Source organism: Gobio gobio (genome assembly GCF_949357685.1).
Source record: "Gobio gobio genome assembly, chromosome: 18".
Classification (NCBI taxonomy): Eukaryota; Metazoa; Chordata; class Actinopteri; order Cypriniformes; family Gobionidae; genus Gobio; species Gobio gobio.
The window spans coordinates 29,055,375-29,073,379 of record NC_137111.1 but is presented as its reverse complement, the minus strand read 5'-3'; the positions used below and the strand labels follow the sequence as shown (position 1 = coordinate 29,073,379).

The 18,005-nt window shown below is 38.0% G+C and overlaps 1 long non-coding RNA gene across 1 annotated transcript; it reads left to right on the top strand.

The window, feature by feature from the left end:
- The first annotated feature begins 948 nt into the window (after nucleotides 1–948).
- LOC307141642 lies at nucleotides 949–17,478 on the top strand. The gene is made up of 2 exons (XR_013818371.1): nucleotides 949–1,488; nucleotides 13,854–17,478. It is a non-coding gene; the product is annotated as an uncharacterized lncRNA (long non-coding RNA).
- The last annotated feature ends 527 nt before the right edge of the window (nucleotides 17,479–18,005 follow it).

Here is an 18,005-nt window from a genome sequence, read left to right as displayed (position 1 = left end):
AGGAGCATGCAAAACAACATCAACTTTTGTCCTCTCAAAGACATGACCGACAAGTCATGACCTCTCTGTCCTTTTGTGTCTTTTTTAACTCTTAAATTGCCAGGAACATAAAAAATACATTAAAAAAAATTATATATATATAAAATAAAATTTTAAGTTGTACATAAAAATACAGTTTATGTTCAGGTTTAAAGTTTGAATCTCCTATGAAAATAGTGTAAGAAAGAGAAGCATTTACCTCGAGGTCAGTGACCTTCGTGGGGCATGGTGCCATGTTACTTTTAGATAAAGACGTTTTTTTTAATACCAAGTCACTTAACGTTAAGTAGTTACAGAGACCTTATTTTCTATATTTTTCACTGAAATATGATCTACTTATTGTCCCTCCAGAATAAAAGGGATGGATTTGTTTCAAACTCCAAGATAATGTTTTTTTTATAAAAAAAAAAAATAAAAAAAAACTTCCAAGCATTTTGGATGGCATGTCGATTTTTTTGGGGTGATTTTGATTATGTCAATACATACAATCCATTGATGTGATTTTGGTTATATCATCATGTACAATAGACTGATGATAAAAACAAACATATATACAGAGAGACTTATAAACAAAACAAAAAAGAAAGAAAGAAATGTATCCAAGCATATGGTTTGGTACAGAACCAGTAGCAATGCGTCCATTTTAAATTAACCTATGTAAATCCATCCATAATACAATAGATTTGTATTAAACGTAAAAAATGTTCAAATGGATATGGACAACAACAAAAAAAACGAAGAAAACTGAAAAGTACTGCGGTCAAGAGGTCATACAGTGAACGTAAAAGCTGGCACCATCATGGATGAGAGCGCTTCGCCTGCTGATTGGTCAGCACTCGACAGCGATGACAGAAAAGGGGCGGGCCAAAGTGCAGGAATCCGCATAGAAAAAGTCAGGAGTGACAGATTGCCCGGAGTGGGTGACAGCTTTACAGTGCGCTCGAACGAAGAAGTCAAGCAGCCCCCATTCTTACAGTTGCCATTTTACAAAGCTTTATTATAGACTTTTAACGCCGTGTCTACATAGTAAAGAGCGTCGCGACGCTACAAAACTTCAACGAAAGCACTATAATAGTTGTTTATAACGGCCGCTGTCTATTTTTGTTGCGTCGCGTGAGATAATTAACGTTACGTAATTACGCACTTGGCGGTTCCCAACAGCTTATGCAAATACATTGTACATGTCTGCTTTGACCAAGAACTTTAAATGACTTGAGGACGGGCTTTCGTGAAGTTGAAGACATGATAAAGCCATTAAGAAGACGAAGAACGCGGCGATTTGTAGTCGATGTGGAGATGACATTCTGGACATTTATGCATTTTCTCACTAGGCATCTTTGCTTTCAGCGCTGGAGGAAAAGTCACGGACATCTGCCAAGAATCTTGTGAAAGAAAGTTCATCGGACGGAACTTTCTTAGAAATACATATACATTCTGAATGTAACTTCGGTGAGTGGTCTGTTCATATGCTGCATTAAGTGTCTGGATTGTACATTTATTTAAAAAGAAATAAGTTAGTAGAGCAGCAGGCAGTGCGCTGTCGAGGAAATAGCTTCGTTATGGGGAAAAATATGAAATGTAAACTACAATATAGCATATGCATTTAATCGAATTTATGTATTTAAGCAATATGATAGCCTACAGGAGATAACCAAAACTTGTATTCGTCTGTAAGAACAAGGCCGCAGGTAGGCTATTCACACTTGTGTAAATTACCAACACTGCAGGTTTCAGTAATTAGGATACAATATCAAGTAATTAATATTATAATATTTCGGATTCTACATGTAGCTATTCTCCGCCAATCAAGCTTTTGAGAGAACAAGTAAATCTCAGTCCCGGAGCGTTGTATGAGTGGAGCGGAGTCCGGATTTTCCATTTTCTGCTCAGTAGTGATAGAAAAAGCGCAAATAAAACGTCGACGCTCTGACTTTCAATAACTGCTGCTCTTTTCAGGCAAAATCACAGAACATTGCTTCCATATGCTTTGGTCAGGGCAGACGCCATATAGCCTACTTTATGCTGTGAGGGATAGAACACAATGTAGGCTACGTAGCCTACTGTATAAAGGTAGGCTACAAAATAACTTTTTTTGTCTACTGAAAGTTTTAAAGATGTTTCGTCAGCTGAACACCTGGCATGTTGTTAAAGTACAGCACAAATCCATTAACTACACTGTTCTTTTCCTCACAGCCTCGTTTTTATCCCTTAAAAATTAAATATGACTACCTGAGAGAGAGAAAAAACACAGATGCTCTAGCTTTTTAAAAAAAAAAACCATGAACACAGAGGTGGAATTTTTACAATTTTATTTTCATTTGTGCTGTTACATTTAAAGGCATTATCCCAAATGTTTTCAAGAATGTTTAAATCCAGAGAAATAAGCAATTTTAACCAGGACACGTGTCGCCTATCAATGACATCATACCCACGTTACCCTCGATTTCTGGATTTATTTTGTAGAAAACATGAAAACACCAAATACGCTTTAATATATTATGTGTTTTATTAGACAGGTGAGCAACTGTATGTATACATTCATTGACAGAAAAAGAATCATTGTTATATAGCTCAACACTATATAGCCTAGTCTTATTGTTTAAATCTCGTTTTCTTGATTTACCACGAGTACCATGCCTAATATCGATCTAGCTTACTACAGTGTGCAACAAATGTCTCATAGTAGCCGCAGACCGAACGCACAGCATTATAACATAACTTTGAACACACTCAAATGTATCTAATATGATAAAACAGCACTGCGTAATGACCAGAAAAGGACCGAAAGCGGTCGTCTGCGGCATAATAAAAGCTCTGCGAAATCCAGGCATCATCAAGCTACGCCTTTGTTTAGAATAAGCGACCTCTAGCGGCGGAAAATTACACATTGTCGCTTTAAGGCCCATTTATTTCAGGATGACTATAATGATAACTACAGTTGTGATGTGGACTTTTAACGAATATTGAAACCTTGTTGTTATTAATTATCATTATAGTTCTCATCCTTGGTGTGAATGGATCTTTCGTCTTGGAACAGTTGCAAGATTATGTAGGCCAGCAGTTACTTCTTATCTAACTGTCACATCTGTGTCACAGTGCATTACTTTAGTTATTTTCTTTGCTTCAGTGAAACAGCCTATCAAAAGTAACCTTGCTCTTTCAGTAGTTCTCAAAGACGAGATGAAAATCAGATTTTGCGTCCCTCGTGTCATGGCTTTGTAGTTGGATAGGTTGGCAAGCATGAGCCAATTGAGGCCAATGTGTGTCGAGACCCATTCATTAAACCCTTCATTATTGCATTTAACATGTTAAGTAAGTCTTTTTCATCTTCACTCCATGTCTGTTTTATCATTTCTAATTCAGTGACGCAAAACAGCAGGTAGAGTGTAAATGTCGGGTGGCATGACTTCCTGTTGACCTCTGAGAGTTAGCGAACTTAGCGTTTTCTGTTAATCAGTGTTCTAGTGACACAGATGACTTGTTCTCTTGCTGTGAGTTTCGTGCCTGGAATCAGCGAGCTGTGTTTAACTGCCCGTCGAGTGCAAAGAAGTGTGACCTTGAGCAAGGTCAGAGAGGCCTTTGCTCGTCTGATTCTGCTTTGGGCAGTTTTGGGTTCCTGGAAAAAAAAAAATAAAGGAGAGAGAAAGTTAAAGCAATGCCAGCGAATGGAAACAAGTGATTCTGTGTGGAACAGGTAAAAAAATCTATATGTTTTCTAACATCTCAAGTGCATGCAATTCAAATAGAAATGGGGCCGTGTTTTTTTGTTGCGTTTCGGAAATTTCAAAAGGGTAAATCAACAGGAAAAGATCAAGCGAATAGCCTGACATACTTGCCACGTCTGTAGTTTTTATCCATAGCTATATTTTTATTTTAGTGTAGACTTTATTCAAATATTTGAAGAACATTTTCTCAAAAACAGTCAAATGCATTACGAATGCCATCTGAATCAGACTGACTTGACAAATGTGTTAAAAGGGAAAAAGTGGTTTCTGTTAAAGTCAGAGAAGGATTCTAGACATTGACTTAACCTCATGTGCTCCACAAAGAGTTTGTCCCATAGGGCATTTGCCATCATGAGAAATGCAGTTTAAGTCAGTGTTAGGGAAGGAATGCTTTGATGAGGCCCTTGATCTAATCAGAGTGCCGCTCACAAGGGTGGTATTTTCACAGTCTCGGGAGAACGGGATGATCAGAAAATCCCAGCCATCAGGACCAATGCTTTATTTGAGAAGGTTCTGCTTTATTGAGCTCTCAGACAGAAAGAGAAAAGATGACGAGGTAGCGGAATGTGTCTGATCTTTGTGACCTTGCTGTGACTTTGCCTTTTCTGGAAAATGTATTGTGTTTGTGTTAGCAGCATAAAATGGCACTTAAATTCATTAGACAGATTCAATTCATGACAGCAGTCAGAAGTTGAGTCCCAGACTCCCAGTGTTGAGTTTGGAACTTAAAGAAATAAGTATTTACCTGTGGTAAGTAAGTTAAATGACTATTTTAAGTTTAACCACTTAAAGTCCGCGGATCCTGTACAGGGTCATCATGTATATACTTTCAATTTTAAATGTCTGTGGAGGAGCTCTGACCTCATATGTGGAACCATTTGAAAGCTTAGAGTCTATACTTTCTGGAGATATGCATCACTTTGGCATTTGTTTTACACAAAGTAACATATTTACACTAAATTACTCTGGTACCATTTCCACCTGGATTTGGCCTACCCAAACTGAAAAGCTTCCCATACACACATACAGTGGTCTAAGTTCAAAAATAATGTGTCATTTTACAGGAAACCCTTTGAAGTTACATAAAACACGGCTAAAAGTGATAAACATGTAAGTATAGGTTGTCTGAGCTGTAATAACCCCCCCACCCCCCAAAAAAGAGACGCTTTTTGATTTTTTTTTTGGTTATGAATTCATTTTTGAAAGTGTGTAACTCAGGCCCTGTGAGCTCTAGCACCATGCAGACAGTTTGGGCTGTTTCCAGCATATTAAATTAATTTAATGACACTGGGATATTGCATTTATACCACTGTTGGGGGGGGGGGGGGGGGGGGGGGGGCAATGATCCTTCAGACCCATTTGAATAAATCTTGCATACAACATGACACAGACAAAATAATTTTTTCCACTATTTTCTGGAATTTAGTGGAAATAGCCCAAACTGTCTGCAGGGTGCTAGAGCACACAGGGCCTGAGTTACACACTTTCAAAACTTTTTATAGTTTTATAGTATAAATAGGAATTTATATATATTTATATATATATATATATATATATATATATATATATATATATATATATATATATATATATATATATATATATATATATATATATATATATATATATATATATATATATATATATATATATATATAAAGTATCTTTTTTGTGTTTGTGGGGGTTACTGCTTAGACAACCAATACATACATGTTTATCACTTTTAGCAGTGTTTTATGTAACTTCAAAGGGTTTCCTGTAAAATGACACAAAAATGTTGAACTTAGACCACTGTATGTGTGTATGGGAAGCTTTTCAATTTGGGTAGGCCAAATCCAGGTGGAAATCCCAAAAATGGTCCCAGATCTTAAGAGGTTAAAAAAAAGTGTAAAATGCTGTGGCATAAATCTCATTTACATGTCTACAATTGGTCAGTTCAATCATGTTGCACATGGCGCCAATCATTAGCTTTAAACTGAAATGTATGACATCATCCACCCACCCTCATGTCACTCAAATGTTTTTCCTGTGCGGTATAAAGAGTTATTATCATAAATGTCAAAGGTTGTCTTTTCCATATAATGAAAATGCATTCAGTCACAATTTTGTAGGGCTGCCCCCGACTAAAGATTTTATTAGTCAACTGTTAGTCGTTCATGTAAGCCATTAGTCGATTAGTCAAATACTAAACTATAACAATGAGCATTTAAAATATAAATGAAGTGCTCACGCATGCTTCAGCGACACCAGCAAGATCAGAACAAAAACTCAGTTTTTTTAGAGGTCAGAACACAAACAAAATAAATATACATTAGGCCTAGGCCTATATAAAAACGTATAAATAAAATATATAGCAGCATCTGAAACACTAAAATAACTGTCTTCTCATATGCTCACAATGAAGCGGGCCTTTGCGAAAATGCGCTCCGATGGCGTGGACATGGAAGTTAAGTTAAACATGTTGTTCAGTAAGTGCGGCACTAATTTAGCTTCCACACTCCGCAAGAACCCTTGGATATCCGCCTAATATTACCTCACATTTATCAAGGTTTTAAATGTTTTAAATGATAAATCATGTTTGAGGTCGCATGTCACCTTTTTGTGGTCATTGTTTACCCTCTCGAAATGTTCCCACACTTTGGATTTTCTGTGTCCAATTCATGTGGATTATTTTTTTCTGCCACTAACTGGCTCAAATTTCGTCGACCAAGCCTCCTTTCGTCGACTAACGTTTAGTCGACTATTAGGGGGCAGCACTACAATTTTCATAGTTTATTAAAAAATACATATATTTGGGCTATTTAAAGGGGTCATGACATGGATTTTTTATTTTAATATGTTCCAAATATTTGACTACAGCTGCTATTGCCCCATCAAAAAATAGATCAATGCTAATGGTAACTGTAAAACAGAGTGAACAGAACCATAGCAAATTATTGATGTGATCAGAGGCCTTGTTTGGGTGGAGGCCGTGTGTCTTCGGACTCACAGCCAGATCCCTTCCTTTTTTCATTTAGTCTCGCTCTCTTTCCTTGCTCTCCACCCCTTCCCCCAATTCCCTCTCCCTACGTCTCTGCCTTACTACATGCTATGCGGTTGCCAAGTGCTAAGAATCTGCGGAATGTGGGATTGCTGTGGTCTGATAAAGTTTGCTTTGTTCCCGCCGTGACCTGAGCGCTGGGAGGGATGTGGGACCCTGGGAGTTTCACCAGAGTCAGTGCACTGTAGAGCCACGATTAATCGTTAAAAGATCATGATCTCGATTTAAACACCCACGTGATCTTATTCCTAAACGACGCCGATTCTCTTCTGTTTATTAAACCTTTGACAAAATAAAAAGGGAACATTCAAATTTGCGTTGGCGCTGCCGCTGACCCAGAGAAAGCAGTTATCATGTATAGGTAACAAACAGCTTCACAAAAAAATTTTTCAACCACACAGTTACATTATTTCTGTTAAATATTCAAATGATCATAGAAGTTCAGACATTAAACACTAATGTCTATGGTAGCCATCAAAAACTGATCCAAAGCACGCACATTAACGGCAAAACAATTTTTTGTTCAAAATGGGTGCTCAACAAGAAAAAACATAAAAGTCAGCACACCACAGCTCCAAAACATATAAAAATGTAATGCTAGACTCGAGACTCGAGACCTTCAAAATAGAGCAAATCACCATTTGAAAGTAACTTGGTGCTTCAAATACTGTTATGGCAACAAGTGAGTGCTAAAAAAAAATTGTTGGAATCATTCATTCAAGAGATTTGTTCAAAAACACTGTCTGTGTCCGAAATCACATACTTTCTTGGGTAGGTACTTATTTTGAATAAGTAATTACTCTGCAACCGCTAAAAAAGTACATTCTATATAGTATTAATGTGTGTAGTATGAATGTAATCTGGACATACTGCATTCGCCATGTTGCCCTTATCACGCGACCTACCTGCATAAGTTGCGTCGCGTTACTGCGATTCACAAATACTCTCCAGTGGCCACATGGGATAGTAAAATATCCATTGTATGCACACTTCGGAATCTTGCCTGAAGAAGTATCATCTGGGTACTTTTTGGCTACTCTTTTATAAATACTGTGAATTAGGACATACTCCTTTTGTGACATATTGTTTTTCGCCTAGGGAAGTATGCGAATTCGGATGCAGCCGCTGATTCATCCAGTAATGAAACGAGAGAGTCATTGAATCATTCATTCTAGTCATTCAAATTAATTAAACATTTTAAATAGAATGCAGCAATTTCCATTTTGTCATAACCTCTGGTAAATTACGTTTCGTTTAGTTGCCTGTTCAGAATCGTGGGAGAATCACACTCACTATTTAAAACAAAAAAAAATTGCAATTTATCCAGAATAATGCAGCTCTAGTGCACTGCAGATCAGACCCTGTACACAGTCTCAACACACGGTTAGGCACACACACACTTGAAGCCACGTCTCATTAACAACCTGTTATGTATCTTACAGCACATGCTGCTGACTGCTGCCGTGTGGATAAGATGTCATGGGGATGCATGTTACAAATTTCATTTACATACATACACACAAATCTGTATAGTATAGCTTTTGTAGGCAGTGAACATGAAATGCTCCAAAAACGGAAGGTTTTTTTTCTGGTCTGGTCTGTTTATCAGACACAAGCTAAGCTACAACAAATATAACTAGCTACATGATAAAAGATATGCATTATGGCAAAATATTAATTATAAATATTTTAATAATAATTTTGATTATAATACAACATCACGTAAACATGTATGGCTATTTTGTAAAGAGTTGAAATCTATATGATATATGATATATATAATATGATAATAAAATAATTTTGGTGCTAGACCCACCAAATTGTGGCATTTATCAGTTTACTTGTAGAAAAATATACATATAATATGTCAATTCAGTATATATAGTATTTATAGTCAGTCACAAATTTGTTTAGTTGACCTAAAAATAGCCCAGAAACCAATATTTCTCATTGTTTTACCTAATAATGTTTATTTATTTTAGTTTTTTCCCCTAAAATCAAAATTTGAGAAATATCCTCAAAATATTGAAGTACAGAGAAAGACTTGTGACTTCAGAAACAGTTAAATAGATTTTCTAAATGTCAGTGAATGATGTGATACATCTAGTAGTAAGCGACTAGTAAGACGAGACTCATTCCGAATTCCCATTGTCACTTTGTCAAAGTAGCTATTCTCACTTACACACATTTCCAGTTTTAGAGGCCAGTTGAGCGAAAGTAAAAAATCTAATAAAAAGTACAACTGATGACAGAAAATGTAGTTTTGAGTTAGTTGGCGTTCCCTTTTGTGTAATGGGCTTATAGAGGCTTCTCTCAGAGCTGCAGGCTTGAGTCTAGTGCTTGAAGGGAGTTGAGACGGTCTTGAGGAAATCTGCCATCTCAGCCCTCACAACACAGGGGTCTAACAGCTTCGTTTAAAGAGTAAACAGAGATGGACGCTTTGTGATTGGAGGGGGGTGGCAGGAAACTGCTCTGGTGTTTGTGTTTAGGAGATGTTTGCAGTCAGCAGGGATATGTTGCATGAAGCTTCATCAGATTGGCTCTTTGTGGGAGAGTCTTGGCAAAACAAACGGCAGCCGCTTTGTTTCCAGTGTTTTCAATGTAAATATGACATTTCTCTTCTGTCATGGTTACCAGCCCTCATAGTGTCACAAGGTGGGCCAAACCTTGCTGGAATGACTGTCTCTCCATGGACACAGAGGTAGGAGTGCCGAAAGGCCACTGAAGTCTGCAGTCCCATAAAGTAAAGTTTGTAGTGGTGCTTAATAAAAAAAAATGTTTGTATCAGCAATGGTACAAATTTCCGTGTATTAGTGTTAAAGTCAGAGTCAGGTTTAGGTATCGTCTGCATGGGCAAAAAAAACTGCTGGCAGTACGGGCTACTGTAAACATCCTTGACTGGAAGCTGGTGCTTAAGATGGAGCTTTCAGTCGGATGTTTGCAGCAGCCAACTGCTGTTACTCTCACCCAGAATCCTGCAGCAGGAGAACGTGGACACACCTACTGGAACAAACCATCTGATTTTAATGTTCAGGTTCAATTACTTTTAGTTCCACTCTCTGAAGAGCCACAAAGTCAATTCACGGGCCATCTGATGCACATTGTACACAAAACTGGAAAGCACTGTGAAAATAGTAAGCTTAAAAAAGATAGGCCAACAACTTATAAGATTTGGGAATTTAATTAGTGCTACAAATACAACTATTTATAAGCATAAGTATATATTGTTTATAAATATTTCATATTTATTCATTTTATTTTTAAAAGATTATAAAATATACTTGCCAAAATGTGATAATTTTCACATTGGTCCGACCGACAATGCTGGTAAAACCACTGTTTGGTCGCTAGGTAGTGCTATAGAGTAAATTTCATTGCGCAAACATCTACACAATTACGCAAAGCAACTTGATTTCAAACTTGGAATTTTGTGTTTAGTTCATTTTAACTAAGATTTTTAACTTAAAAAATAAAGTGCACTCAGATAAAATTGTGGGCTATACTCCTTTTTGGGGGAATCAAACATTCAGTCAGACTTTTAAATGTGGCTAGATTGATACCTTCACAGTGTTTGGTAAACTGTATTAATATTTCTCTCACTTAAGATGTATGTTATGTAACCAGATCATGACCCACTGAAAAAAGGGTAATGTTTTCTGTCAATAAGCCTGTGTAATTTTGATATGTCGATAAAGAACATCTAGCTTTCTATGCATTATTTTAGACTAATTTATCATGGGTAATGTCACGTGAGCTACCTGACACGAAGTCACTTCTGACAGTAAACTATGAAAGGTTTTCACACCTTCCTGTGTTTTTATCGTTTACACAAAACAGTCGACTACACCAACAGCTGACTGTTTCAGCCATGTTGCTTTCGATCCACAGCAGCTGCAATTGCGTAGCTTTGTGGACTGATACAGGCTGAAATGGATCCCTCTGTGGCATGTAAAGAGCAAACAGCGGTTCGAGAGCGAATCAGGCCGAGGGTCTGCTTCACGGGCTCTGGCGAGAATGAGCACTGTCTCTAGAGGCCGAATGTCAACATCAGAAGCCAAGGGTTGCCATTTGTGTCAGATTAACACATTCAATCGTGTAAAACACATTCATCCCCAACACCTGCGGAGCGCTAAGACCTAGATTAGCTGAGCTGCCCCTGCTCCGGGTCACTCCTTCTCAGAGTTTCAAAGGCCTGTAACACAGATACAGAGAGCACAGGATTCTTGCTTTCCCACCTCCTGCATGAAGGCTCCCACAGGGCGTGCGATGAAAAGCACAGAAATGTGATCCTGAGGAACAGCTTTGGGTCAGCAAAGTGAAAACTTTCAAGCCTACAAAGTCCATTCACTGAACCAATTGATGCATTAACACTGTCTAAAATGGAAAAGCTACTTTTTTATATTTAGGATTTTGCTATTTGACCATTTCTTATGTCAAACAAATTAGCTTTGCAAATTATCGGACAACACTGCTAAATGCTTATTTTGAACATTAATATTATTATAGATGTATTATTCAAGTTGAAACCAATATTTTTAGCACTGTGAACCATGTTTGGTGTGTAGTATTTTTACTAGTCTTTATAATGTATTTCAATGGATCTGTTCTGTTAACACTGTAAATGTAAAAAAAACAATCCAGGCTTATAAATGTCTGTACTGACATTTCAGATAGTGATAAAAGCGAATGTAAGATAAAAATGCATTTGCTGAAGCATCCATGCCGTTTTAGAAAGTTTTACTATGTCAGAAAAGTCATACAGATGGAGTTGGTTATGTGATGCAAACAACAAACATTGGTTTGACAAACAAATAGTCCCGCCTGCCAAACTCACACCATTAGCTGAGCCATCCATGCCTTAAAATTTAGTCTGTTGATATACAAAAAGTAATGTGTAGTCTTTGACCTAGGTCAAGGGTGTCAAACTCCAGCAGAGTTGAGCTCCAACCATAATTAAAGACACCTGAACCAGCTAGTCAAGGTCTTCAGGATTACTAGAAATTTCTAGGTTGGTGTTTTGGAGCTACAGTCTGCAGGAGAGTGGCCCTTCAGGAGCGGAGTTTGACACGTGACCTAGGTGTTCAACCCTCTGTCCTGCAACATTTATTTCCAATCTGCTTCAACAGACTTGCATTGTGATTTTTCAAGCAATCGTGAAGACCTTGATTAGCTGCTTGAGATGTGTTTGATCAAAGTTGGAGCTGGACTCTGCAGGACAGTAGCTGCGTCCTAATTCAGAGGCGGCTTCCTTCGAAGGCTGCATTCAAATTAATTTCCAGCTAATTGCATCACAGATGCGATAAGAAGGCTCTTCCAATTCGAAGGCTCCTTGAAATGCATCCTTCATTTCCTGGGAAATGAGGGATACAACAGATGGATCCTTCGCCGACCTAGCCTACCCCAGAATTCAATGCGCAGATTATACTTGAATGCTGGATTATACTTTTAAATGTATTCGGTTTCAATTTACTCGAATATCTAACGATACAAATGTAAAAATAAAAACTTTAACATTTACTAAGATGTGATTTTATGTAGTTTATCGTCTTTATTAAGTACATAAATAGACCACATGAACATATTTAGACAATTTGTGAACCCTGTTGTGTTTTTTTAGACAGTTAAATATAACTTTTTTAAAAGTCCAGTATAAATGTTACTGTCGCTCGTCAACAGCAGCTGTTACTTTTGCTACAAGACAAGAACAATCCTCCGTAATCTAGAGTCTAGACTATCCAATTTAACAACGCTCGGTTTGACTTTTGCGGACTTCGAAGGATTGAAGGATGCAGCCTCTGAATTAAGATACAGCAAGTGGGTCCCCAGGAGCAGAGTTGAAGACTTGGTTTCACCCAAGGTTTTCTAGCTTTAGTTGGTTATCACTTAATCAAAATGACAGATTTAATGAGCACCCAGTTTCAGCACTCTGGACAGCTCACTCATGTTGACCCTGCAGACACCTAGGGGTGAGACAGTCCTCAGGGACATCTTTAATGTGATAAAGGAAAATACAATCGTTGAAAAATAAATAAATAAAACTGTCATTCTAAAAGGATGATATTCTGATCTTCCTCGTATTGTTCCAACTCCATATTGTTTGGTCCTGGCGCCCACGTCTGCACATTTTATGTCTCTCTTATCTGACCCAGGAACTCTCCTAAAAAGCTGATGATCTGAATGAGGTGTGTTAGATAAGAGAGTGTGCAGAGCGGTGGGGCACCAGGACCGGAGTTGAGAACTACTCCCTTATAGTGTCTATAATTGAATATGAATTTACATTTAATCATTTAGCAGACGCTTTTATCCAAATTGACATACAAATGAGGAGAGCACTATAAGAAATCAAACCAACAATAGGGCAACAATATGCAAGTGCCGGGACCAGTCCCAGTTAGTCCAGCACAGTACACACAGCCAGGGTTTTTTAAATATAGAATAGTAAGTGTTAGTATTAACGGTTCAAGTACCTAGTTCTTCAATAAAAATGGGGTAATGATAAACTGCTTGTTGAATAAGCTGTACATTGGTATTTTGTATTTAAATTTGCCATTAAAATGCTGGGCAAGAGCACAGAGATTGGCACATTAATACTTAAAATATATTTTAAACTCATTCTTAGTTTAAAATATTTTAACAATTTATCACAAATTATGCAACGTTTCTGTTAAGCACAGGCTGCAAATGTTAAAGTGGCAGAAGATCTAAAAGTGTCATTAAGTTTTGCTTCTAAATCATATCTACTGCATTCCAGAAGGCAACAGACACAAACTATAATGCTAGAATGTAAATATTTTGTGAGGAGGAAAAAAAAAACTGCTTTAGTTTCTTACTAAAGAACACAGTAGATTTACCTATTACAATATCATCTATATGTTGCAATCTTTCAGCTTTGTGTGTCTGCATTCATTAAGCCTTTTATAAAAATCATTCTTGTCTTTTTCCAGCCCCACCAGTTTAATCGCTCTGTCCCCTCTTGTTCCCCTTCCTGGTAAACTCAATCACTCTTTCTCTGTGTGTTTCTTGTCCTCCACCCCTCTTTATGCCCATAGGCTGGCACCAAGTCTGATGACTTTTCCCAGAAGATTCAGTGAAGACATAGAGAGAGGGGGCAGAAAGAGAGCCTTCTTGTCCAATAAGAGAAAAGGGGACTGAAGAATGTGAAAAGCTTCCATTCAGGCCAGTTCAGAGGGGCTGGGAGCGGCCACATCCTCAGGAGGGAGGAGGGGTTGCTGCTTTCGGGAGGGTGGGCTAGGGATCCTGGACAGGGGCCAGGAGCGATGCAGAGGCTCCTCAGATGACGCTGGTCCGTGGGAGCGTCCACTGTCTCCGCCTCTCCTCGCTCCCTTGGGACATCGACTCCAGACCCCTCGCATTCTATTTACCCGCGCAAACAAACTCTCCCCGCAGTTCCTCTACCCTAAGAGAACCAGTAGGCTGCAGGATGAGGAATGTGTCTCTATTAATAGGGCGGTTAGATTATCTCAAAGACTAACGACTGGCATGTCCAGATTCCTGAAAGGCGCAGCAGTGACATCTCTCATCCACCGCTCCTCATTCATTGGCAATGATCTCATTTCCTCTGATATTCTATGAATTTAACTCGTGGCCGGTTCTCTTTTTAAAACAGTTTTGTAATTTCACAGTTTTATCATTAATGAGAACTAAAACTTTTACATTGATTCATTCAGCAGACGTTTTTATTCATTAGAAATTAAAAAGCAAGAAAAGGGAAGAAATTAAAATAATTAACAGAACTGGAAAAAAACTCAAATACAAAAAAAAAGGCCACATTTTTTATTTTTTGATACATGTACATTATGAGCAACAACACCAGACTGAGCTGAGATTTTTAACAAGTGCGTTGATCGAAGCGCGATATTCAGGTATGCTTGGGTCAAGAATTCTTCGCTATGAAGGCATGGCCAGATCTCTCCATCACAGCCTGACTTGGGAACCCATATGAGCTTCAGGGAGTGTAAACATCCTACACTCTCAGCTGGAGCCCAGCCCGATGCCGGGAGTGGGATGTTTGCGCTCTCTGGCTCAGGAACGCTACAGCTCACTACAGCTCCACTGTGGAGGGGAAAAGCTTATTCAGAAAGTTGTTGAGATGTTCTCCTTTTTTAGTTGCATTAGACCTGAAATTGAAAACAAGCACTACAGTCACTGGAGAAGATAGCAATGACCTAACTTAAATGTACTGATTGAGTTCATTTGTTTGCGGTAGTGTTACTTTTGCTTCAAATCTTTGCAAGCATGTACAGCTATCTGTCTGTCTGTCTTTAAAGGGATAGTTCACCCAAAAATTTAAATTAGCCCATGATTTACTCACCCTCAAGTCATCCGAGGTGTATGACATTCTTCTTTGAGACGGATAAAATCTGAGTTATATTGAAAATGTTCTGGATAATCCAAGCATTATAATAGCAGTAATAGTTGCTCTGTTTTTGAAGTCCATAAAAAATGCATCTGTCCGTCAAATAACATGCTCCACACGGCTCCGGGCTGTTAATAAAGGCCTTCTGAAGCGAATCGATGCGTTTGTGTAAGAAAAATGTCCATATTTAAAAATGTATTTCATTTTTTTCTATTGCTCTGCATCAGCCATCCCTGCGCCATCACTTCTGGCGAATAAGGTCCAAATACATGCAAAATACCGGCGCGATCATAGATATATATACATAGATCCTTCATTAGTGCCTGCGCGGATCGGTCGAATGAGGCAACTACGTATATATATCTTTGATCGCGCCAGTATTTTGACCTCATTCGCCGGAAGTTATGGCGCTGGGAATCCTAGATGACATTCGTCTGATAAGAGGTAAAAAAATAACATAAATACTGTTCGGTTTCTCGCAGAAACCGATCGTTTCGTGTCTTAAGACATCAATGTGTCCCCATGAGCCGCATGGTTTAATATGGATTTGTATGTCTATGTGTTTTTACTCTCATTGCTCTCATACTCTAAAATATCCCCATTGACATGCATTATACGACTATCACACTGCAACGGTTGGAGTTAAAAATCTTCATTTGTGTTCTACTGAAGAAACACTACATCTTGGATGCCCTGGGGGTAAGCAGATAAACATTAAAAAAATCGTTTTTGGGTGAACTATCCCATTAAGGCATATAACAACCTCAAGACAATTTTTTTAACTTTCCAGACAACATTTCTGCATCCTCAATTCAGTTTGTGAAAGGTGCACGTCCCCCATTATAAACGTATAAACATTGTGTGCATATGTAAAGTATGTACTTCCTGGACTTTGTGGATAGATTTTGAAGTGGATATGGGAGCTTTGTAACGCACACAGGAAGTGAGCTCCATTGTGAGCATTGTAAGGGCTCTGAGGGCGAGTGGCCTGTCATTAAGACGTTCAGGCTGAACTATAGGTCTCTTTGAAGCTTTCTGACCCCTCTGTCCGACTGCAAGTACCTCCACCCAGACAGAGCTGCCGATGGAATTGCCTGAGAGGAAGTGACTATTTATACCCACTAAGGAACAGAGAGAGGCACCCTTCCGATGGGCGTCTCTCCTCTTGCTTCCTTTGACAAATATGTTAGGACTGCTCTCATGAAAGCTAATCCCAACTCCACGAAGATATGCACAACATCCAGTGCTCTCAGTGTACACGCCTAACCATGTTTTGGGAACCATTCTCTTCTACTGCAATGATGACCTTTATCCACTTTTGCTTGATGTCATAACTTAAGCATCTCTCATACAGCGCCACTAGGTGGCAGACTAACTCCAGAAAATCCTTTGAATTGCTTGGAAAGGCAGCAGACAAAAATGCTTCTGTTCACTGGCCAATTTTTTGAGAAATGTTAAAATTATCCACTACAAAACTTTTCTTTTTTACAACCTTTGCTTGTCTTATTCGCTTCTAATTCAACGACACCAAACCAGATGGTATTCATTTTACTCATATTAAACATATAATTTAGCAGTAACATCAAGATTATTAAACTCTTTTAAAAACAATCTACATTGTAAATAACCAGTTCGCACACAGATTTATAAAACTTGCATTAGGAAACATTACATTATTCTTTCTAATCGTGACATTTTTAAATTAGCTTTTTAAAATGATTGAGAGCACAATTTTTGTTAAAATATTTAAATATCTTTTGCTAATATTGTCATAATTTTCCACAATATCTTTGGTTTCTTTGGGAAGCACAACAAAGAGTTGTTTTGACCTCATTCACCCCACAGTGCATTCCCTGCTATAGTTACACTAAGCGAGTAAAAAAACGGTATAGGAAATTTTAAAACCAACTGACACGCTCTGATCAAGCTCTTCCTGTCAACTGGAGGAGTCAAAACAACCAAAGTATGACAACAAGGACATCATTCATTATTAGTTTCACTTTTTTCCTTGTCATACTCTTTGAACTGAACTCTATAAGATTCTTATGGTGCCAGAGATATTTTCATCTATCTGCAAAAGAGCTATTGAATTTACAGCAAGTTCCTTTCAAATGTTTCAAACAATAATCCCGCCCCACAGTAGGCACAGCAATGGGAAGTTGAAGCATGCAATTTGGTATGTGTGTTATATGTAAAGTAAAAACAACATTGTAAACAATGCATTGTCAGGAATGGACACCCATCGGGAGGAATGTTCAGACCGTTGTTCCTTGTTTAATAAACAGCTGACTGTTTGACTCTTGACTCTTCTGTTATTGTTGGCCTCTTTTTGATCAGTCATATTCCTCCTCAGCAAAATGTTTCCCCATTAACTCAACGTGACGAAAGTCAGTCGAAACCCTGTATTTAGTATTTGTATGTATAGTAATACTTAGTTTCGAGGGATGTTAACACTCTCGACCACACAAAGGAACTGAAACATTACAGTGTGTTCAGAAAGATTGCAGAGATTATTTGCTCTCAGTACTAGACATTAGCAACAGAAAAATACTGAACTGTGACAAAAGCTCATTTAAAAATGTTTACATTTATATCATATAAAATAAAATAAAGAAATATTAACAGTAAGTGTGGAACTACCCAGCTCATTTGACCCTGTAAGATGTCAAAATGTTCAGAACACAAATCTATGCTGTCACTGAAATACACATTAGTTGAAAAATTGCGAATTCGAAGACATGCTAACAAACGGTAGAACTGCTAATAAATTATAGGATTCCCAATCTAATTTCAACCTGCGGACAAACAGAAATACTATACCATT